Genomic DNA, 18,331 nt, shown 5'->3' with positions numbered 1-18,331 from the left:
GAGAAAGTTTTGTTTCATATCGGTCAAGTAATTTTTGAAGTTCTTAATTTTTTTTCTATAATTTAATACTAAAATTGAAAAGATAATATTCTTCTACAGAATGTCACAAAAGTTCTTTGAACTGAAAAATAAAATAAAAAAATATATAACTATGTAGCGTTTGAAATATTTGTACATAAAAGAGGAATTGTGACAAATCAGTAATTAGTTTATACTTTAAACATAGTTTAAGTCTTAGTGTGAGGCTTTAGTTTGTAAATAGATCGCGCTTTGTGAGAAGCTCTGTATTTATCGTATGGTAGTTTATATAGAAAAATATATAAAGAATAATACCACATGCTTAATGGTCAGTGGATACCAAACACTTACCACATTAGAGGCCCCTAGTAGGTCGCTGAATGTTTGAAAACATCAGCCAGCTGTCTGTAGCCTGCCAGAGGAAGCTAGTTATATAATATTATAATTGGCACTAAATAAAAAAAATGCCAAAACTTAAAAAAAAAACATAAATTTTGAGGTATTTACACAGTAATCCCTCTTAACGCACCCTTTACCAATTATACGACGTTTATTCAGTAATAAGAGACAAAATCTTGACCGTACTTTTAACTTCAAAATCAACTCACGTCCCTTAGTATTCACCCTAAATTAACATCACCTTGCTTGGCTATTTCATAAAGCTCCTATTAATGACTTGGCGTACTTGGCGAGTCCACTCCCCACTAGTCGGGAACTTCCACGCCCCTCTGTCGGGAGCAGGGCTCAGTTGATACCACGCGTAGTTCGCAGTGTACGTGCCCTCGGTGAATAAAGCAACTTTACCCGTAGTCCGACTACCTAACTTTCCCGGCAAACGTCAATGGTGGTTATATTTTGTGCGTGCTTATAACGGAGTTGTGGAAATTAAATTATCGGTGCGTATTTTTACTTGTTATAACTTTATTATGTTACTTAATTTGTATCGTTTAATCATCATATTATATATATTTTTATACAACAACAAATTATAAATCAAGAGCAACATAACATACTTTTTAAATAAAATTGTTTAATAAAAAATAAAATAAAAGGCTTTTGAAAAATTAGTTATCAAGTATTAATTATTGACTGTAAATCTTTGATTTCATATTTATTTGATAAAATTATTCAGAAACGGATTTATTTGTTTATAAAAAATATTTGTTTTTAGGTTATATTAATTTTTTTACAACTTATGATTAATGGTTAGGGACCCTTATTGTTTTTAGGTTATATTAAATTTTTTTACAACTTATGACTATAATTAATGGTTAGGGACCCATCTAATTCACGTTATTTATATAAGAAAGTAAGTTTAGTCAGATTTGTATTTAAAAAAATGTAAAATAAATTAATATATATCCATATACATTAAACATGGCTTAAATACTCTTTAGATTAGATAAAATAGTATGTTAGATAGATCATTAAAGGGATAAATCTTATATTACTATATGTAACATACATATAGTAATATAAGATTTATCTGTGTCTGTGAATATTTTATTGTTAAACTATAGTTTACGAACATGTCCTTAATGCGTAGAAGTTTTAAACTAAAAAGTAATTTGTACAAAACTTATGTATTACTTAAGTTCCAAACTTTATTTGTCATCTACAGTTAGTAAGGAATAAAGTTACTTAAATCACTTTACTGTTTACGTAGTTATTTCTTAACAAAAACATTGTAGATATTATAATTAAAGTGAAAATTTAATTTCCATTAAACATTTTTAGTGTGAATTAAATATCATTTTAATAATATTGAATAATACATAAATATTATTAAAATTATTAATGTAAATTATAAAATTGTTTAATGTAAATTATACTAAATTTCAGATCGATCCAAAAATATTATTTAAAAAATGTTTAATTGGTTTACAATAAAAATTAATTTGTTTGCTTGTACATAAAACCAACACGTACTGAAAAGTTTTCAATAATTCTTTCATATATAGATTATTTATCAGCGATTAAAATACAAGCAATAGCTTATTACAAAAAACAGCAATATCTATAATAATCATGCGATACCAAGACGATGCTCTATTATTCTTATATATTTTATTAAACTTTAAACATATTTTCTTAGTAAACGTCTATTTATTCATTATAATTATATTTATTGTTACTATACTAATAATTTTTTATTAATATTTTCTGCAAAGCATTATGAAGTGGGTGGGCCTGCGAGGTCAGTGCTCCAATCAATTGAACTACCGTTTCCTTGAACATCCGTTTCCCTCTTCATAATCATTTCACTTGCGTCACTCTAAGATGTTGAATTATTCTATAAATAAACTGGACTTGTTGCTAAGTCATTCAATGTATGGATGCTCATGGGCGGCTGTAATCACCATGAAGTGAACCACAAGTTCGTTTGTCCCCTATACTATAGGGAAGTAATGAAGATATATATAATATAAGAAAGTAATGAAGTTAATAACTATACTATCGACTGTTATCGGAAATATGGTAGTCAGAGCCATTGTTTTTGTTGTCACCTCTAAAATAAATAAATGACTCTGGACAATTAACACAGCCCCATCTATTCTCACGGTAAGCAGAGTTTGTGTTATGGGTAGACAACTGATATAAATACTTGAATATTTTTGTTTGTAAATACATACTTAATATATATAGAAAATACCCAGAACGATTGCAATAAAAATATACAAATGTTTGCATCATGCAAGGAATCGAAGTCGCGACCACCGGAAGTAAAGCGGTTCGCTAAACCGCTAGACCACCTAGGCTGCTTTTTGAATGTAAAATTTGAAATTTTCTCATTTTACTGGGTATATTTGTAGAAAGAGGAACCTATAGCCGTCTCTAAGTTAAAAAATATTATAAGTATACTGTAGGTAAACTGGCCAAAGTTCAAATTAATCTCAACTATAAAACTTTATAATTTCCTTTTTCTTTCATATTCCTATAGATATTTCTTACATATACTTATAATGAAATAAATAAACCATGATAATATTTACATATGTTATTTGTAATATATAGTACACATAAGTACAAACGTATTTATGTATATGTACCTTTTTATGTATGTACACTTTTTTATATGAAATATAAAAATATTTTATTTTTATTTTTCGAATCTTTTACCCAGCACATACTCGTAGTAGTACACATACTCATCTAGTTCTAGACTCTACTTACATATTACTTGATATCTATAGACATAATTAGATATCTATACATATAAATAAAATTGGAGTGTTTGTTTATAATATTGAAATAACTGTTTTTTACTACATGCATATAAATATAAATACGGTATATACACCAAAATAACATTTTTTTAAATTTTTGTCTATCTGTCTGTTTTTTCCGGGTAATCTCCGAAATGGACCAATTTTGACGGGACTTTTATTGGCAGGTAGCTGACGTAATATGGAGTGACTTAAGCTACTTTATTTTAGAAAAATAAAGCTAAATTCTACGCGGTCGAAGTCGCGAGTACAGCTAGTATTTTATAAATATATACATTTCTTTATATATATATATTTATATAGGACGAAAAAACCACTGAGAGATAGAAAACAGTTAAGTCGTTAAAAACTTAGCAAAGCAATGTAATTGCACGTGCAGTGTCATGACTTTGTACGCACTTTATATTTAAACCACTTTAATTGCAACATCAAAGTGAGATTAATGCGTACACTCGTGTTCCCCATATTTCTCTACGGTGCGGAGACGTGGACCCTGCGGGATGTAGAAAAGAAAAAGATAGACGCTCTGGAAATGTGGTGCTGGGGAAGAATGCTTCAGGTATCATGGACCGAATTTAGAACAAACGTTTCTATACTCGAAGTACTCGGCATTATACAGCGTCTATCAGCAACAACACAATCACGCATTATTTCCTTCTTCGGTCACGTTTCACGAAAAAGGATGCATCCATAGAGCGACTTGTCATACAGGGCAGAGTTGATGGTACTAGACCCCGTGGATAATCACCCATGCGATGGACCAAATCAAAGCAGCAATAGGCGGTCCTCGTGTGTACCAGAATGGCAGACAGTAGAGACAAATGGCGAGCTGTCGTGCGGCGGATGACATCATCCTCACATCCCACTACGTAATGACCACGACGGTTCTGACAAGAACGAAGCTAATGAGAAGAAGAAGAATTGCAACATATATGTGACATTAGTTATAATATATGCCAATTAACTGAGGTACACTCAATGGATTTATATTATACTAGATGTGACCGCGACTTCGTCCGCGTAAGTTTGTAAGTCGATATTTCCATGTAACCTTTCACCTCCCCTTTCAACCGCTTACAAACCTTTTTTTGGATTAAAAAGTAGCCTATGTCCTTTTTCAGTTTCTAAACTATCTGTGTACCAAATTTCATTTAAATCTGTTCAGTAGTTTTGGCGTGAAAGCGACACAGACAGACAGACAGAGTTACTTTCGCATTATAATATTGGTAAGAATAAGGATTGTTTATTTCCGCTACCATTAGAACTCACTTCAATTCACTTCACTTCATTTCATTTCAATAATATTCAGATTTTTGTTTTCGAATTTGGTCAAAAATTGACAATATTGTCAAAATTCGACATAATTGTAATTTTATTAGTATACGTCAAATTCGAACCCACTTCGATTCGGATCTTATAGTTATTAGTAAACTTACTACCTACTAGTTCTATTAAAACGTATTTAATTTTCTAAACATGTATAAGCTATTTTGAAAAGAATAAGAGCTGACTTTTTGTCAGTTCTTCTCAGCTCGAAAGCACTCCAAACTGACGGTAGATTTGACATATCATAAGTGTATATATGTTATGTATGTACATGACTTTAAACATGAACAAAGATATTTTGATTTATATCTATTATGTTCTAACGTTTAAGTTTAGTAAATATTTTAGTAATATGACTGTGTATGTTGCATAGTCTATGGAATAATATTATTACAGCCGTCTAGCTTCTGTCCTTCTGACCATGTTACGTTGACTTTGGCCTCTAATTTCATTCCTAAATTTCACCCGGCCTTACCCGTTCGACGAACCGACCCCTACTAATTAAATTTGGGTAGTAAGTTGCATAAACTGATAAACTGAAGAGGCTACATCACATATATAAATAGAAATATATAGATAGAGTTATATAAACTTTGAAACTGATAATAACATAAAAAAATTACGAGTTGAATTTACTTCAACATTGTTAAATTCGGTAAATTGCTAGTTTCCCCACCCCATGTCAATAATTGATAATGCCTAACTCATGAGATTACTGTAGTATTTTTCTTCTTTCCTTATTTATTTATATAAACTTTTGATAATGCCTAACTCATGCTTACGAGATTACAATAGTAATTTTCTTTATTTATTTATATAAACTTTATCCATTTATTAAGTTCGTAAAAAATACATAACTAGTCATTAGAGATCCGTGAATCTCGTTTTTTTAACTGTATACCGCGGCGCTGCCTACAAATTTCTTACAAAGTTTACCAAGGATAGTTTAAAATAATTTTTAAACTTTTTTCACGTTTCCTTCCAATTTATACGATGTACACACACATACACATCACACACACACGCAGACACACACAAATAAAATAGTGTGTACAATGATACACACTGCATTAAACTTCAAATAAATAATTCGCCTCCTTTTGAGTGTCATGTATTTGGAAATCAGCCGATCGAGTTGTGCATCCAACTGTATTTACACAAATATACAGATATGTTCGAAACGCATGTATCATGAATTTAACTGACTGACTCAAATATATTGATGATTGATATATTTACCGTCCTCAATTCAATGTTTTGTAAAGAGAAATGAAATTTAAATTATATTACTTATATATTTTATTAATCAACTAGTTTTGCCCGCAACTTCGTCCGCGTGGAATAGTGAACTTAACTAAATGAAGAAAATGTATTTAGTTACATTATAATAAAAAAAAAGTTTAATCGTTCTACTTAAAAAAATACTACACTTTCATACAACCTCAAATACTTTAAATTACTTATATGTTTTATTAATTAGTGCCGACCTCGGTGGTCTAGCGGATTAGCAGCCGCCTTACTTCCGATTGTTGCAGGTTCGAAACCTCGCACAAACATTTGTACTTATAAGTATGATTGTTTGTATCGGTCTGAGTATTTTCTATATATATATGTATTTACGAAAAAAAATATCTATATATTTGTATCAGTTGTCTAGTATCCATAACATAAGTTTTAGCTAGTTTAACTTGGGTCTAGATGGCACTGTATGAATTGTTCTGAGATTATTAATATTTTTGAGATTATTCCTATTATCTTTTCTACAATATACTGATAAGTATATTAATTAAATATGTATCCACATATTCGTGCAAGCGTTTAATAATTTCTGGTCCGACGAAGTTATAACAAGTTTGGTACAACTTTCTTCGAGTTCATAAAGAAAGTTCCCGCGAATTACAACAAATATAATATTAATCGATAACTGATTTACTCGCCAGCCAATTGCGAACAGATTTGCTACATCTATTTAGTACCGATTATCGACGTCGAAAATTATGATAAAACAGAGACAAAGGGGAATCTTTGGAGGCCATTACCAAAAGCGGAGTTCTTGATGACTAAATAAATACATATATATACAAATACATATTAATAACAAATAGTTTAATAAATATTATAATAGAAATAGAAAATCATTTATTCAAATAAACTTAATTTAAGCACTTTTGAATAGTCAACATTTTTTTTTAAATCTACCGCTTATTCGGTAAGCTGTCTCATCACAAGAAGAATAAGCAAGAAACTTGTGTGTTGCTCTTTTAAACAATCCTTGTAAGTTCACATTTTACAAGTCAAAACGTGTGAATACAAACTACCAACCAGCACTAATTTATTTAGGCTCAAATATAATAATAATATAAATAAATTTTATTAAGCCACAATCATGTACAGGTATAAATTCATTTTTTATAAACAATATGTTGTGATTGTATGAGCCTGGGAACTGAACTAGGCACGAGGCCTGTAGACCAGTACTCATCCCTCGGTTGTGCGGTTTTACTTAGATTTACACAGTTAGATTATGGCATTATATAAAAACACAATAAGATTAAAGCAGTCGTAGTGATAAGAGCAGACCAGTCCCTACAAGCAGCATTCGTTCACGAGTATGACGGATGAGCCAGCCATCACTGCGCTTGACCATATTTTAGGGAGCCCAATGACCAATAGTTTAATAATATTTAATAAATAAATATATTATATAGTTAAAAAAAATATAGTTAATAATAAATATAAAAAAAAAATAGTTGAGTAAGTTTCCAATCTTAATTAGTAACTTTCAAGTACAATAATATGATGCAGAACTAGAGAATGAATTTTACAAGAGAATTACACCAAGTAAAAAGCGCAGGTGGCGCCTTCATACAGCTAAAGTACAAATACAGTATTGAGTGATGTCAGTAAGCAAATAATCACTGTGTACAATTCCTTAATAATATAAATTTATTATCTATTCAATACTAAGAAATAGAGATAAACATATATTTTTAATTCACTATGCATATATTTTCATATACCATAACTACATAATAAGCAAGAAATAAAAGGTTCTTTTAATTTTATTTTATTATATACTTATATAATCTTAACATAGTACAAAATGAAAGCGCCTCCGCTGTGTGTTGTAGATATTTTAATTTACTCAACAGATTTCAAAAGCAGTTTTGAGCAGTTGATAGAGTGATTTAAGAGGATGGTTTAGGTATATCTATAGCACATGCGTTATAATACAGAACAGGCCGGTAAATTCAAAGGTTTATAAAGCATACGTGCGAAGTCAGGACGATTCGCTGGTTATATATGAATGTACTGTTTTTAATTTTATGCGTTCATTATTATATATACTACTAAGAAAAAATAGAGGATCTTATCACGTTTTATTTATTTATATTGAATTCCTGATATTTCGGCAGTTTAACCGTGTCTAGTGCTATTGAAATACTGCCGAAATATTGGGAACTCAATAAAAAAATGTGGTAAGATCCTATGATTTTTCCCGTGATTTGTATATATCGAGGATTTTTAAAATACCTTTTTTATTTAATCATTACATGCAAATCGAAATAAGTATTTATTCTTTATAAATTATTTTAGAGTACGTGTGTTTAGATGTGTAGATATGTGTATACCCATCGCTCGAACCCCGGACCCTCCGGAACTAATAAAAGGCTGACACTAATTGGCGTTCAAATCCCTTGTCCCGTACATAGTGTAAACGCTCAGAATCCACATAAAAATGTTGCAGTATTTCTTCTGCCATTTACAAAATAGGGACAGAAATTCGTTGTAATTTACGTAAAGATTGTCCTTCAGACTTTTTTTCTGTATGGAATTCCACAAGCCCACGGTGCCATTACATGGGCCGTTTTTGAATTGTATTGTGTAGATTTTTAATTTAAAAGTTTGTATAGGAACTCATATTTCAATAGCCTTAAGAAATATAAATTAAATGCCCATAATATTTGTGCTAATTAGATGTGTTTATAATACTTGAGTCCCCAATTCAATATATGGTATATTATATCAAAAAGAACGAGATTTCAATAGGTAATTTATTCATTAAATTTATTATTAAAATATGCATCAGTATTCAATTATAATGATAATAATCAATCTGATAAAAGTCCCTAAATAAATAAAACATTATAAAAAAATCATCCTGGATAATTTTCATAGCGCCATCTAGTCCCAAGCTAAGCAGAACTAGTGATATGGGTACTAGACAGCTGATATACATTTATTTATTTCATACAAAATCTATATAGAAAATCTGAACCTGAAATCAAAAAGAAAGGAAGAGGAAGTTTAAAAATAAATTATCAACTTGTCACGTTAAATAAATCACGTGATCAATTTTGTGGTAATTTGTTAAGTTAGTAATACTGGTTTTAGGCGCTATACCTTTACAACTACCCACAGTGTTACTAAAGTAATAAAAAATTAGAAAAAATTAAATTTTTCAAAAACAATTGCAGTACAGTATTAGGATGACTTAGTAAGCATAGCAATGCAAATAAATTCAAAACTCTAAAACTCTAACTCAAAACTCACTAAACCCGAGGTTCCCAAACATTTAAACAGGTTGCGAACACTGATTAGATTTTTTTTTTTCAATATCATATGCTGGTGGTCACTCTATTCTCCCAAATATGAATTTAAATGAATCTGTATTATTGTAAATATGTACAACATTATTATGAGTTTCTTGTTAGTTCTTCTTATCTCGAAATCATTCCGAACTGACGGTAGATTTGACATATCATAAGAGTCTGTAATAGACTTACATGACTAAAGATATTTTGAATTTGAATTTGAATTATTGTGTCGTAGACCCCTTGCCATATTTTTCGGTTTTGATCCCCCATTCATACCTGGTATTGATTTTTTTGTAAATATCTAACTGTAGTAAAGTTTAGTGTTAAAAACATAGAGTAAAAACAAGATGTCCGCTGTCGTAGACCCCCTGCAGTTTGTCATAGGCCCCTGGGGGTCGATATAGACCACTTTGGGAATCACTGCACTAAACCATTACTTGAATGACGAACGTGCATGGCAATAGTTGTTGATGCACGGGATTTTCATTTAATGTTAGACATAGACACCTATATAAGTAAACTTTATAAAGAAACTGGCTTTTAAAAAGAAATAAGAATTGAGTTTGTTGCCAGTTCCTCTCAATTGAATCTGTATACTGAACTGGATGGTAGAAAAAAAGTATAATATAAAAATATGGCGATTAACGCGGCTAAATAGTCGTACATGAATAAATGATTTTTGAATTTGAATGCCTTTGTCAGCTGCTTCTCAATCTTCATTATACATTACCTTATACTTATACGTATTTTATAAGAAATTTTAATCTTTAATAGCGTATACTTTATTACACAGCAATATAATACATGAAATGTATTATATTGCTGTAATTTGTAGCTAAATATAGAGCAATATTCGGACGAGTGGACTCGGACAGAACAAAGGATGTCAGTTGATATGACATTGTAGTCTTTTATCTCACAACTCACCCCCACACACCCCAAATGCTTTATATTTAAAACGATCAATCAGAATATTCGTCTGTATCTATTCGCATCAGATGTTATTTTGGGAGAATCAATCATAGTGTCACCAATTTTTTTTTTATTTTATTAATATAGTAGATAGACTTGCAGTCCAATATTTTTTTAGGTAACTGGAAGAATAAACCAGATTACTCGGTGCCTTTCTGGGGGACTAAGATGGCACGGCTACATTTTTTTTACCGACTACTGGTGTTGGCTCCCGAAAGCGCAGAAGTCTTCTGGTGTCTTTATAGGCTTCACGGAGCGACTTCTTCACCATTTCAATGATTTATTTTCGTTGTATGGCCACTGGTACGTACTCCAGGATTACGTGAGCAGCCGTTTCTTCAGCTTCAAAGCAGCCACGTCAAAGGGGACTGTCAGTAGCGCCTATTGTATACAGGGTGTTTGTTTAAGGGACAGTGTCCCGTTATTATCCCTATCATTATTTTGAGGTTATGCCTATCTAGATTCAGTAGGCGCTCCAGGATATTATTATTTTTAAATTTATATTTTTAGAACTGTTCTTTTATATGTCATGTTTTTTGTTACATTTCAATTAGGCAATGTAGCAAATATTGCCTTTTCAATAGTTCGCAACTAATATAGATATATTTTATTATCATAATCGACGTGTTTTCATGATTTAAACACCCATACAATCCACCGATCCGTTACAATTAGTTTAAAATTAAGAAAGATTTTGCGTTCACATTACAAAATTAAAGTCAATTTAAGAATCTTCCTTTCGTAGTTGGTTATAAATGGACACCTCAAAATTTCGCAGTCTTTACGCCGCACTGTATCTCATAAACTTCATAAAACGCTTCATCAATCATATCTTACATAAATGCTTCGCAAATAATTGGCCTAAGTGAAAACTTTGAGAAGACCATTCTTCAAATTTAACTTGGAAAGTTTGGGAATTCAATGTCAAGATAAATTTATATTGTTCGATATTTTTAATGAATGAATAAACGAGCGAAATCTTTTGTGAAACTATGTCAGAAAATATACAAGATATTACCTCTGTCTGCCTGAAATGAGATAAAAGTACCCTATACGTTACAGTATAGTATAATATATTTGCGCATGTAGGTTTACTAAAATACATCGAAATTGAACATGCTCCAGGATTGTATCGAAAAACAATTAATTTAATTTAATTCTATCGAATAAAGTACAGTTTTAAAATCTAATCATATTAGCGGGATTAAAATAAACAAATATAAATGTAGTAATAAAATTCATCCGTTTTCACCTGTGATTTCGGTTTCACCCACATGATATTTATAGCCTACTAGCTGTGCCCGCGGTTTCACCTACGTGTATTTTATAGCCTATATATTATTCTGATGTATAAGCTATATTACTGTGAAGTTTCATCAAAATCCTTTAAGTAGTTTTTGCGTATATTCACAAACTTTCGCGTTTATAACGCCCGTGTTGCTACATATTAATAAGATGTGTTATTCTGATGTATAATTATAAATGTAGAGATGATGTATAATAAATATTTTAAAGTTTAAAAAAATTCAATCAGTAGTTTTTACGTGATAGAGTACCAAATGTCCATTCATACATACTTGCAAACTTACCTTACCGTCAGTTTCGAAGTACTTTCCAACTAAAAAGATATGACACGAAGCTTTGCTCTTATTCTTTTCAAATTAACTTATATATGATTACAAAAATACAGATTCAATTCTAAATTAAATTGGGGAAAATTTAGTACTTATAAAACAAATCTCAAAGGCCATGAGTTCGCATCTGGTTGATATAAAAAAATAAATTGTGTGTCAATACGTTTCGGACCTAATCCCAATGATGTAAAAACATTGATAAAAACCAAATTAATGTCAGAGACGACGCGGCGGTAGGTTCGAACCTGACGCGTTGGATTAAAATATACTAAAATAAATCGCGATTGTCATTGTACCGACATTTAATAATATCTTTGGTGTATAGACACATAATAATAATGGCCTATGCGTCTGTTATAGACGAATTATGTTTTTTTTTTCTCGGACTACTCTAATGCTGTTGTGTAAAACCGGACGTTAGGGGGCGATTGCAGATGGCACTCCAAACCCGCGGAAGGATTATGGAGCGGCTGAAGGCCAACTCCTGCCTGACGGATACCACTTTAGTCTGAGGGCACCACTAGGGGATCGAACCTCGGCTCAGGCCGTCGTAATTTCGATCCCCGTTTGAATTGGACGGGGGATCGATCGGAGGGGCGCATCGGATGGTTCGTGAACAGCTCTTTTCGTGGCTGTATAAACCATATACACATAATTTTAGTACTTTTTAGGAAAAAAATTGAAATTGAATCTTGTAATAATTCTAGTACAATTTGTTGCTGTATATGTCAATCAAAACTGGCCTAATATAAAGTTTATTGTATCGTTTAATTTGATTGGATGGTGGTGATTAATACAAACCTTTCGTTCGATATTTAAATAAAATATTTGAAAATGAAACTTAAGGAATTATAATATAATAATGACTCTAAAACTAAAAATCTTAAAGAATATAGTTTATATATGTCTATGTAGGTATGTACCTCCATATATGTATACACTCGCGAGCAACGAAAGACTCAAGCTACCTCTGCATTCAAACATTGTTTTAAGTGAAATTATACAACATTTTAATAAAAATTATATGTCATTTGAAAGCTTAAAACCTAAGCTTTGAGAAAAACGATGGGCACCGCTAGAGGTTCCAACCTTGGATCAAATGGTCGTAATTCGTTCCCCGTTTGAATTGGACGAAGGATCGATCGGTGCTGGTTTATTTTTATTTTTGGACTACTGTAATGCATTTGGCCGCAGCTGGCCCTTACAGCTTCACTAGACGATAGGGGGTGAGTGCAGATGGCGCTCCAAACCCGCGTACTTATAGAGCGGCTGAAGGCCAACTCCCGCCTGACGATATGACTTTAGTCTAAAGGCACCGCTAGAAGTTCGGACCTTGGCTCAGACCATCGTAATTCGTTCCCCGTTTGAGTTGGACGGGGGATCAATCGGTGCTGGTTTATTTGTATTTTCGGACTACTCTAGTGCTGTTGACCGCAGCTGACCTTTACAGCTTCACCGAACGATAGGGGGCGAGTGCAGATGGCGCTCCAACCCCGCGTACTTATAGAGCGGCTGAAGGCCAACTCCCGCCTGACAGATACGTTAGTCTAAGGCAATGGTCTTCAACTCGCGGCGCGCTGGCCGCTTATGGCCCGCCATGCGTTTTCTGCGGCCCGCCAACAGCGTAGGTCCACTCTCAGTAACAACAATTAAGTAATAAAAAGTACCTTTAATATAAAATGAAAAATCCTTATAAAAATACCTATGATGCGGCCCGCTGTACAGAAAAATTTTTTTTGGCTCTTGATTTGTAAAACGTTTACGGCCGCTGGTCTAAGGGCGCCGCTAGAGGTGCGAACCTTGGCTCAGACCCCGTTTGAATTGAACGAAGGATCGATCGGTGGTGGTACTTCCAATACTGTATTTATATAATCAGTAGTCTACATCCTTGACTTTATATTGTGTTCCACAAATTTCCTTAGAATAGATTTAATGATATTTACTAAAAATAACATAAATCAATTAGTTAAACACAACATGGCGGATTTTAATCTGTAATAGCCAATTTAAACTTTGGAAAGTTACGAATTACAGTTAGTCAAAGTAATGGGATATAATGGGAATATTTATATCTAACATAATTGATTTACTTGGTTAAGTACAATGTAATTAAGTTATTTATTTACTTTTATACATTTAGAATATTTTGGACTATTTTAGGACGTTTTACAAGGATGAAAGATAAATGGTAAAGCAATAAGGTATTGGTACATAAAAGATATGAAATAGAGAAGGGTCCTCCCCTTCTCCTTTTTATAACTTTTATGATAGATATCCGTACAGAAGATGGATAGATTATATCAAACTCGTAGCAGGTGGAACTTAGACAAGAACTTTTAACAATAGAGACCACTGGAGATTGTTAGAGGAGACCTATGCTTGTAGCAAACAGATATAGATATATATGTAAATAGGATAGGAAATCTAAAATTAAATAATATGTGAATAAAGGCTTTATTATTATACATGTAGAGAGATAATATACAAGTATATATACATGTAGTAGATGTCCTGCCTTGTATGGATCAGAGTGTTGACACGTAAAGACGTGACAATGGATGATAGGCGACTCCATACAACTGAAATGCGAATGTTGAGATTCATGTGGGGTATGACAAAAATGGTCAAGATATAGAATTACTACATCAGAATAAGCATGAAAGTAACGCCAGTATCGGAAAAGGTGAAGAGTAATCTTCTGTCTTGATAGTATGTAATTCGTCGGTGTAAAGAAATATTTGAAAGAAAGTATTGTAAATGAATGAAGTAGGTTGTGAAGATAGAGGAAGATAGATAAAGAGATGGTAGGGCTGTCAGAAAGATGATATGACAAGAAAAGGAGTAAATAACGAGATGACTGCGAGCAGTGATGAATGGAGGAAGAAAATTTATAACGCCAACCTTGAATGAATAAGGATGCAGCAGATGTTAATAAAAACACTACAATCAAGAGCATACACAATATGTGATAAACAATAGTATTGGACAATCTATCCTGTCCTGAGATTATTATTAAAAATGAGTTGCACAATTCACACAACGCCATCTAGCTAAGCATAGCTTGTGTTATTGGTACTTGACATCTATTTCATGTAAATAGATTCAGAATATACATAGAAAACACTTAGATAAATACAAACAATTATAGTCATGAACACAAATATTTTTACTGTACGAGGAATAGAACCCGTAACAATCGTAAGTAAGCAAGCAAGTGGCAATGGAATAACTAAACGTAGTTACCCTCTTATCTGTTTTACTTATAATCTCCTTCACGCCTTCTGCGGATGTTAAATCATTAAAGTGTATAAGAAATTTGGAGCCAAATACTAAAAACATACCTGGCCTTAAGAAATTACAGGTAAACTAAAAAAAAATAATGTGTTTAAAACCATTTCTCTATGGAATGCAGGTAAAAACAGCAGGTAGCGACAAAATAGTTATAATGGCGTATTGGCAACAGAATTGCGGATTTACCCAGTCTTTTCATTGAACAACGTTATTCAATTCTACGAAATATATGCATTGTTGTCTAAGACTCAGTTTTTTTTTATGTTATTGGTAACTGGAAACAAGCTGATAGACCACCTTGATGATATGTCATCAATCAACAAGTACAAGAATAGTATAACGGTTATTACGTTGTCCACTTGAAACACGTGGCTCCCCTTCATGTTCTGCCGTTCCTTGGGAGTCAGATCTCATGTCTCTATAATATTACCCAATCAAAAATAAAAATTTATTACTATAATGTCTATGATGTCATATCATACAATATCTTCTATATTGTCTTGACTGTATAATATTACCATATCTCATCTTTCATCTGAAAAAGATTATATAGCCTGCTTCTTGGCGATTGAAATAGGTGATATAGAAATATTTAGGCAGAGGTGTTTGTACAAAGTTTACTAAAAATTGTTATATACAAAAAAAAATATACGATCTCGGTGGTCTAGTAGTTTAGCAAGTCCCTTATTTCCGATGATCACGAGTTCGAATCTTCGTACGGCACAAAAATTTGTATTAATGAGTTTGATTGTTTGTATCAGTCTGAGTATTTTCTATGTATAATATGTATGTATTTACAATAAAAAATATATCTATGTATTTGTATCAGTTATTTAGCGCTTATAATACAAGCTCTGCTTAAGTTATGATTAGATAGAACTGTGTGAATTGTCCAGGGTAATATTATTATTGTTGGTAACTCCAACAAAATAGTTATTAAAATCTCAATAATTTTCAAACTGAGAACTGTCTGTTGTCAGAGAACACGATTGTCTTTTGTTTCAGTTTCTCTTCAATATTTGTTACGCCGCTGATTATAGCGAAATTATTTTAAAAACATATAATTACAATTTAATTTATAATTTGGTGTTTTGTAATTGGTCACAACGATTACATACACGCACCGCACTTCACCTCACATTGATGTATAATGTATTATATTTACAAAAATTGTTTATAAATATTTCTAACAACACAAGCTGCTTAGCTTGGAACTAGATGACGCTGTGTGAATTGTCCAATGTTCTTATTATTATTAAATGTAGCATTTCGGTATCTCTCACAGCAGCAGTCTACGTCACTCACAAACTCACTGAATATATTAACATAACACTTTCAACGATATATCGCCGCTACAAAGACCCAGATACAATCTCGGGTCTATTTTATCGTTCTCAATGAAACGCCGCCATTTTTACGTTACGTACGAAAAGCACGTCGTCGGTCTGTGTTACTTTAATGTCACATTTCTCGCGCGTGAAAAAGATCACGGCACTGATTTCACATATTTACCTCCTAAATTTTGTCTGAATGCTACAGTTCGTGTTAAAAATGATTTAGATATATCTCTTCAAGGTAGATTAAAACGTCTTAGAGCCGTTGCCATGGTTGTTCTTCTTTAGTTTTACACGCCTGACAGAGTGGTGGTTGGTGGAGTGGCTTTCATGATGATATCTCTTCGTCCTCCTTGGCGACAGAACTCCTCGATTGCTTGCTTCGAAGCTCGCAATTTGTCTCCATCTGGTACGGTTTTTGGCTGTACGAGAACATAGTACAAGACTAATGTGTAGCAGGTTTTAAAAGGTCAGTCCATAGAGTTAGTGATCGACTCCGAAGACGTTTACCCTCAACTGATACTACGATAATTAGATGGATGTAATCTTTGTAGAAAGCCTCTGCTTGATCTTTTTTATACTACGATGCTAGCAGACAAGCATACGGCTCATCTGATATTGAACAGTTACCGTAGCATATTAACGCCTGAAACACCATGGATACTCTTAGCCGAACCTTAAGAAACCTTAATGTATAATATAATATAATCTTGAACCCCAAAAACCCCATGCTGTAGTCTCTCGAGAAAATCTCGGCAGGCAATTAATTTCACAATCTAGATGTACGCGGGAGTAAACTCCTCTGAAACTGCACTGTCCGAGATAACTTAGGATCCAGCGTGTGGGGATAAATTCCCCGTCAATGGCGAGCGGTGCCGCGGTAAAAGAGAACCCTGGGCATTGAGACTTTTTATTTGAAACAAACGTGGATGGTGAGAAATAGAAATAATCTTCTACATAATAAACTTAACATGCTACCAATCATTCGGATCGCAGACTCATCACAAGAAGAATGAGCAGGAAACTTGTCTTTTTTGGTAGAAATTTCGAGTCCAGCTTTCGAACTAATTTAGTTTTTTGATCGGTATGTTCATCACCGAAGAGTTAAGAAGAAAAATGAATTTAAAAGTAAAGTTATTTTGGTGACACCCAGATTAAATCATAACCTACTAAAAACACATCTACACTCAGTAGGTCACGATGCTCGCAATGAAATGAAGAATCAAGAAATAAAAAATAATATGCAAGAATAGTCAAAATCCACGACTAACATTTCTAGCACAACAAAGAGTCCAATAACTGTATTTAAAGCTTATTCAACTCGTGATACCAGTCATAACAATTTTGTTCTTTGAAAATAATTTGCTGTCGAGCCAAAGCGAGCTTTTGATAAAGCTATTCATTTGAATTTACACTAAATTGCACACCTTTTAAGATGTGCTTATCTATATCTATGTAAATTACTGTATCCGGTTTGAGAGAATAGAAATAATCTTTATTCAAGTAAACTTACTCTTAAACAGTTTTGGAATGTTATTTTTTTATTCTACCATCCTTTTCGGAATGCTGATTCAGCCAGAAAGATGGGGTAAAGTAGGGTAGAAATGCAGTTCCATGATTTGACACGTACTGATATGATAGTCTGGATGTGTTGAGTTTATTTCCTATAATAATGGTGCTTTATAAAATTACTGTTGACCCTATAATTCGACAATTTTTTTTATATAAATGATAACCTATATTTTTCCTTACTATAAAATTAATCATTATATCATATAGCATATTCGTATCATATATCGTCGAAGCTAACAATCACACAGAAATAAATATTTTAATATTTATATTAATAGTATGGATTATACTACATTATATATATTATACATATATTATATATATATTATTAAATGGAAGAAAGAAACGTATTACGCCGA

The 18,331-nt window shown here is 32.3% G+C and overlaps 1 protein-coding gene across 1 annotated transcript in view; it reads left to right on the top strand.

Annotated features, from left to right (window-relative positions):
* The first annotated feature begins 781 nt into the window (after positions 1-781).
* LOC131855643 (connectin-like) overlaps positions 782-18,331 on the top strand; it is a 30,761-nt gene continuing 13,211 nt past the window's right edge. Inside the window, exon 1 of the mRNA XM_059206941.1 lies at positions 782-914. The gene's annotated coding sequence lies outside the window, so the exon portion shown is untranslated. The remainder of the gene's footprint in view (positions 915-18,331) is intronic.

This window comes from Achroia grisella, unplaced genomic scaffold (assembly GCF_030625045.1).
Source record: "Achroia grisella isolate CSIRO2021 unplaced genomic scaffold, CSIRO_AGI_Agris_v1 utg146, whole genome shotgun sequence".
Classification (NCBI taxonomy): domain Eukaryota; kingdom Metazoa; phylum Arthropoda; class Insecta; order Lepidoptera; family Pyralidae; genus Achroia; species Achroia grisella.
Note: the sequence above shows the minus strand (reverse complement) of the source record. Positions and strands in the feature narration are given on the sequence as shown.